The sequence below is a fragment of the Macaca nemestrina genome, chromosome 3 (assembly GCF_043159975.1).
Source record: "Macaca nemestrina isolate mMacNem1 chromosome 3, mMacNem.hap1, whole genome shotgun sequence".
In the NCBI taxonomy this organism is placed as follows: domain Eukaryota; kingdom Metazoa; phylum Chordata; class Mammalia; order Primates; family Cercopithecidae; genus Macaca; species Macaca nemestrina.
The window spans coordinates 130,455,483-130,461,780 of NC_092127.1; the positions used below are offsets into that span (position 1 = coordinate 130,455,483).

A 6,298-nucleotide genomic window follows, 5' to 3' on the forward strand; every position below is an offset into this window, starting at 1 on the left:
TAGGACTTTGCCTGTTAGGATCTAGAACACTAGCCTCTGCTTTGTTTTTTTCTGTCTTTGTTCACTAAAATTCAGAAAAATTCCTAGGTCTAATATCATGCAGGGTCACCCTATTACAATACTATGGAGTTTCAGAGAAAGGAGAGCTCACATTGGGTCAGGGGATGGGAAATGCTTCATTAGAGGGTGGCATTCAAACGACACTTCTTTTTTTTTTTTCCTTTAGGGGAAAGTGAGAACACAGTCTCTCACTATCACAAATTATGCAGTTTAGTTTCCCACATTTGGAGAAATTGCAGGAGTCAGCACATCCTAAGTGCAATGGATAAGCCTTGCCCTGGGAAAACCACCTTCGTGATCATGGTATCTCCTCTGCCAGCTAAGTATCAAACCATACATGAGAAGGATAGACAGCAATTAGCAGGCAGTATACTTCAATTGGAAATAAAAGACTAAGAAAATCAGTGAAGTCTGGAAAATTTTGTATTTAGAGAACATGGAATGGTTTCATATCATTAAAGCATGTATATGTTTAGGGGGATGGTGCATAACGACTTTAAAAAGTATTCTAGAAACAAGTTACTGATGCTTATAGTAAGGTTAAAAAATGTGGATATTAGCCCAAAGGACAAGTGTATTTCAACTCACATGGCATATCTGTTCAAAATAGTTTCCTGAGCCCCATTCACGAATGAATAAATCAGAATCTCTGCCAGCAGGCCTCCAAAATGTGCATTATAGCTAGCTTCCCAGATGCTGCTTATTATCACACTAAAATTTGAGAACTACTACAACAGATATCAGGAAACTATCAAATGGCCCTGCAAATTTTTGAGCAAAGAATAACCAAATTATATCTATACTTTAGGATGATTAATCTAATAGTGATAGGTATTCAAGACAAAGTAGATATGTGTTTAAGAAGTTGATGCACCAGTCAAGGCAAGAGACAATGAAAGTTTAGATAAAAGTGGATATAAAGGACTTTTTATCTTATCATGTAAAAAATGTGACGAAGTTTGGAATGTAGAATTTTATAACTCACATATAAGAGGATGAGATAAAGAAGTATCGAGGAAGACTGTGATGGTTAATATTGAGTGTCAACTTGATTGGATTGAAGGATGCCAAGTATTGTTCCTGGGTGTGCCTGTGAGGGTGTTGCCAAAGAAGATTAACATTTAAGTCAGTGAACTGGGAGAGGCAGACCTACCCTCAATCTGAGTGGGCACCATCTAATCAGCAGCCAGCACAGCTAGAATAAAGCAGGCAGAAGAAGGTGGAAGGAGCTGACTTGCTGAGTCTTCTGGTCCTCATCTGTCTCCCGCGATGGATGCTTCCTACATCGGACTCCAAGTTCTTCAGCTTTTGGACCATTGGACTTACACCAGTGGTTTGCCAGGGGCTCTCAGGCCTTTGGCCACCGACTGAAGGCTGCACTGTTGGCTTCCCTAGTTTTGAGGTTTTGGGACTTGGACTGGTTTCCTTGCTCCTCAGTTTACAGACAGCCTATTGTGGGACTTTACCTTGTGAACATATGAGTCAATATTCCTTAATAAATTCCCCTTCATATATACATCTATCCTATTAGTTTTGTCCCTCTAAAGAACTCTGACTAATACAAAGACTAAGGATTAAGTTGTGGTAGGGTTAATTAGAAATAGGGGCATCATAAGGAAAAGCCTGTTGAGCATTTAAGCAGGACTACATGATGTATTCAGACTGAGACATGTTGAATTTTCCTATTCTGGTAGGACACCCAGAGCAAGACATTCAGCTGGCTGTCTAAAATATAAACTGGAGTCTAAGAGCGATGTTTGAGCTGAAAATACTGACTCAACATTTATCTGGAAGAGATGATGATTGAAGCAATCTGAATGGATAACACTTGGCTCTTATCTATCCAACATAGGCCATAGGAGACAGTCACACAGAACCAGTGAATTTAATGACAAACTACAAGAATTGTAAATTGAAATTTTATTGTTATGATTTCTTATATTATTAAGTTTATAATAGTTTACATTATGATCAGTACCTAAAGTTACATTCTCTAGGCCTTAGGTTCATTTTTAAAACTATAAACATACAGCCCTTACAATGTAATTATAATGAACACATAGTATTTTTCTTGTGAAATCAAGTACAGTAACAGCTAAAGAATTGTGTCACCTGGGTCATCCTGGTCCTTACTGTTTCCAGTATCTTCTGTATTTACCTTGCAAATTCTCAGTTTTCTTTATGTGGTGCCCATTGGTTGAAAACTCTGAATCTTTTCATTTTGACAACTTATCTTACCATGACTTGATTGTTTGGTTACAGATTCAAGATTTGAAACCATTTTTATCTCAAGCTTGGAAAGAGCTGTTATACTACCAGTATTGCTGATGCGCTCTCAATATTGATGCTTATTCTTTTGTAACGATCTTGTTTTGTTTGTCTCTGAAAGCTTCTAGGATTTCCTTTTTATCATTAGGAGTACAAATTGTTATCAAAATGATGCTAGATTTTGTTTTTCTTCTTGGCTCTTAGGGGACCCTTTCAATCTAAAGAAATCTTTCTATCTTCAGTTCAAAAAAAAAAATGTCTTCCATCATTTTCTCCTTTCTACTCCCTCAAGTGTGTCCTTATGTGATTTCTATGAATGCTATACCTACTAAATCTACCAAGTCCCTTAACTTTTCTATCATGTTTCTCATCTATTTATTTTATTATTTATCTCTGTGACTTTATCTTTCAGATTGCCAATCTTTTTCTCAACTGTGTTCTAATATTTAGCATGTATACTGAATATTTAAATTTCCAAGAACTCTTTTGTATCTTGTAATTGCTTCTTTTTTTATAGTAGTCATCTTTGTTTTATGGATCCAACTTCTTTAATACTCCTGAAGATACAAACTAGAATTTTAATTTTTTTTATTCTCTTCTCTTACCTAAATTGTTTCTTTTTCATCCAGGTGTTGGTTGTTCTGTCTGTTCATCTTGATCTGTCTCTTCCATTCTATTCATTTTCCTCCGTGTGAATTGCATCTGCAGTTTGGTTGTCCTGTTTCCCTAACAATCCTTTTGAAGAGGAGAGTAGGCTTCACAGAAAGGCATGACACTTGTCAACAGGCAGACTTCCCTGTTAGATAGGTGGCCTGGGAACAGACCAACAGACAGACAAGGCTACCATTTGACAAAATAAAGAGGGGTTTACTCTGAAGTCAAAGTGCTTTAGCCTTTTGTACCCATGGGTGCACCACCCTATCCTTTTAATTTTCCTCTATATTATTTTGGAGGACCCCAAGATCTATTCTACTTCTTTCTCTGGATCCACCCAAACCAGAAACCTTGCTCAGGACCCAATCAATTTATTTCAAATTAGGGTATTTAGTCTATCACCTGAACCAAAAACCTCTGGGTTAGTGTTTTAAACGTTTTTCATCTTCTTTTAGCTAGCAGTCATAATTATTAAAGTTAAATAACGTTGTGATACTGTACCTTACATTCAGTATCAACAACAAAATTACCTTGCTTTCTTTTAAGAGACTTTTTTAGAGTAGTTTCAGATATATAAAAAAAATTGAAAGGAAAGTACAGAGTTCTAGTATGCAACCTCTTTTATATACACACAGTTCCCACTATTAGCATCTTGCATTAATGTGGTACATTTGTTACAATTGATGACCATCACCTTGCATTGTTATAGCACTTTATTTTATAAAAACATTTAGTTATCTCATTTAATCATCAGGTAATAGATGTCCAATAAATATTTTTTAATCCCCATGTCTTGTGGGAGGGGCCCAGTGGGAGATAATTGAATCATGGGGGCAGTTTCTCCCATATTGTTCTCGTGGTAGTGAATCAGTCCCACAAGATCTGACTGTTTTAGAAGGGGTTTCCCCCGTTTACCTGGCTCTCATTTTTCTCTTTTCTTTATTTTTTCCTTTTCTTTCTTTTCTTTTTTTTCTTTTTGAGATGGAGTCTTGCTCTGTCTCCCAGGTTGGAGTGCAGTGGCGTGATCTTGGCTCGCTGCAACCCCTGCCTCCTAGGTTCAAGCAACTCTCCTGCCTCAGCCTCTCAATTAGCTTGGATTACAGGCGCCTGCCACCATGCCTGGCTACTTTTTGTATTTTTTTGGTAGAGATGGGGTTTCACCATGTTGGCCAGGCTGGTCTTGAACTCCTGACCTCAAGTGATCCACCTGCCTTGGCTTCCCAAAGTGCTGGAATTACAAGCGTGAGCCACTGCACCCAACCTCATTTTTCTATTTCCTGCTACCATGTAAAATGGGCCTTTTGCCTTCTGCCATGATTGTGAGGCCTCCCCAGCCACGTGGACCTGGGAATCCATTAAACCTCTTTTTCTTTATAAATTACCCAGTCTCCATTGTGTCTTTATTAGCAGTGTGAATACAGACTAATACTAATAATCTTCCTAGTAAGATTAGGAAGTTGTCAGAGGAAGAAAATGCTCAAATGCTGAAAGACAGATATCTTATACTACATAAATCCTCAAAAAAAAAAAAAAATAGCCTCAGTAATTTGTAACCTGTGTTTTCTGCTTTCATGAGCAGGATTCTCTTAGGCAAAAAAAAAAAAAAAAAAAAAAAAAAAAAAAAAAAAAATTATCTGTTCATAGGGGTCAGATCCAAAACTTAATCCTTCATTGGGTAGGAATCCAGCTCCAATGACAGCTCAGAGTTTCATAGCATATTCCTGTCATAACTATTATTTTCTTGAATCCTTAACTCTGATGGACTTTAGAAATCAGCATGTTGAGGGGCAACCCGCTCAGGTCCCCTTCCATGCTGTGGAAGCTTTTATTCACTCTTCACAATACGTCTTGCTGCTGCTAAAAAAAAAAAAAAAAAAAAAAAAAAAAAAAAAAAAAAAGAAAGAAAGAAAAAGAAAAGAAAAGAAAAGAAATCAGCATGTTAAGATCTGCCTATTGATTGCTGAGAGGAAAAACCTTTTGTTTGGTTGTATACTGTTAACAACAAGAGGCCATTGGAGGAAAAAGAGCAATAGTCAAATAAGGAAACCACCATTATTTTCTTTTTGCACACGTTCTATATGTTTTGGCCGTATTGTAGAGTAATCAGGATTCCCCAGAAAAACTGCCTATGAGTTTTAGAACAGGTAGGCATATAAGAATAAGATGAGGCCTGGGAGAGTTGAATTGTAACAGCGTACACGTAGAAGCCCACTAAAGAAGTCTTAGAGATTGTTCTTATCTTCATTTATCTTATACTTGTCAAAGAAACTTAAAAAAAAATTGGTTAAAAGGAGTATGTCAACTTCATATGCTAATTACTGTCTTGTGATCCTTTTCCTTATTAAGCTTCTTAATATAAACCAAGAACTCTGACATAACATAATGTTTAGACCCACTTTCCTAATAGAGTTGACCCTTGAACAATACAGGTTTAAACTGCATGGGTCAACTTACACATGGATTTTCTTCCACCTGCCACTCCTGAGATGGCAAGACCAACCTCTCCTCCTCTTCCTTAGCTTTACTCACCATGAAGATGACAAGGATGAAGACTTTTATAATAATCCACTTCCACTTAATAAACAGTAAACATATTTTCTTTTCATTTTGATTTTATAAGTAACATTTATATTCTCTAGCTTACTTTACTGTAAAAATGTAGTATATAACACATACAACTTATGAAATATGTGTTACTTTACTGTTTATACTATTAGTGAGGCTTCTAGTAAACAGTAGGCTACTGGTAGTTAAGCTTTGGAGGAGTCAAAAGTTATATGCTGTATCAGTCTGTTCTCACACTGCTATAAAGAGCTACCTGAGACTGGGTAATTTATGATGAAAAGAGGTTTAATTGACTCACAGTTCCACAATCTGTACAGGAAGCATGGCTAAAAGGCCTCAGGAAACTTACAATCATGGCAGAAGGTGAAGTGGAAGCAAGCACATCTTCACATGGTGGCAGAAGAGAGGGAGAGGAGGAGGAAGTGCCACACACTTTTAAACCATCAGATTTCATGAGAACTCACTCACTATCAAAAGAAAGGCAAAGGGGAAATCCACCATAATGAGCCAGTCAACTCCCAACAATTCCCTTCCCAACATTGGGAATGACAATTTAACATGAGTCTTGGGTGGGGACACAAAGCCAAACTATATCATATGAAAATTTTTAACTGTTTAATCAGTGATTCTTACCCCTGCATTATTGAAAGGTTAACTATAAATCTTTTTTTTAAAAAAAACACACTCACGGAGAAGAATATTTACTTAACACTGCAAGGAATATTTAAGAATATTTATCTTAAACAGTATC

At 36.8% G+C, this 6,298-nt stretch overlaps 1 non-coding gene across 1 annotated transcript; it reads right to left on the reverse strand.

Moving 5' to 3' along the window:
* Positions 1-223: 223 nt before the first annotated feature.
* LOC112423468 (U1 spliceosomal RNA) lies at positions 224-387 on the reverse strand. Its single transcript, XR_003013946.2, has one exon. It is a non-coding gene; the product is annotated as a U1 spliceosomal RNA (small nuclear RNA).
* Between the last annotated feature and the right edge of the window lie 5,911 nt (positions 388-6,298).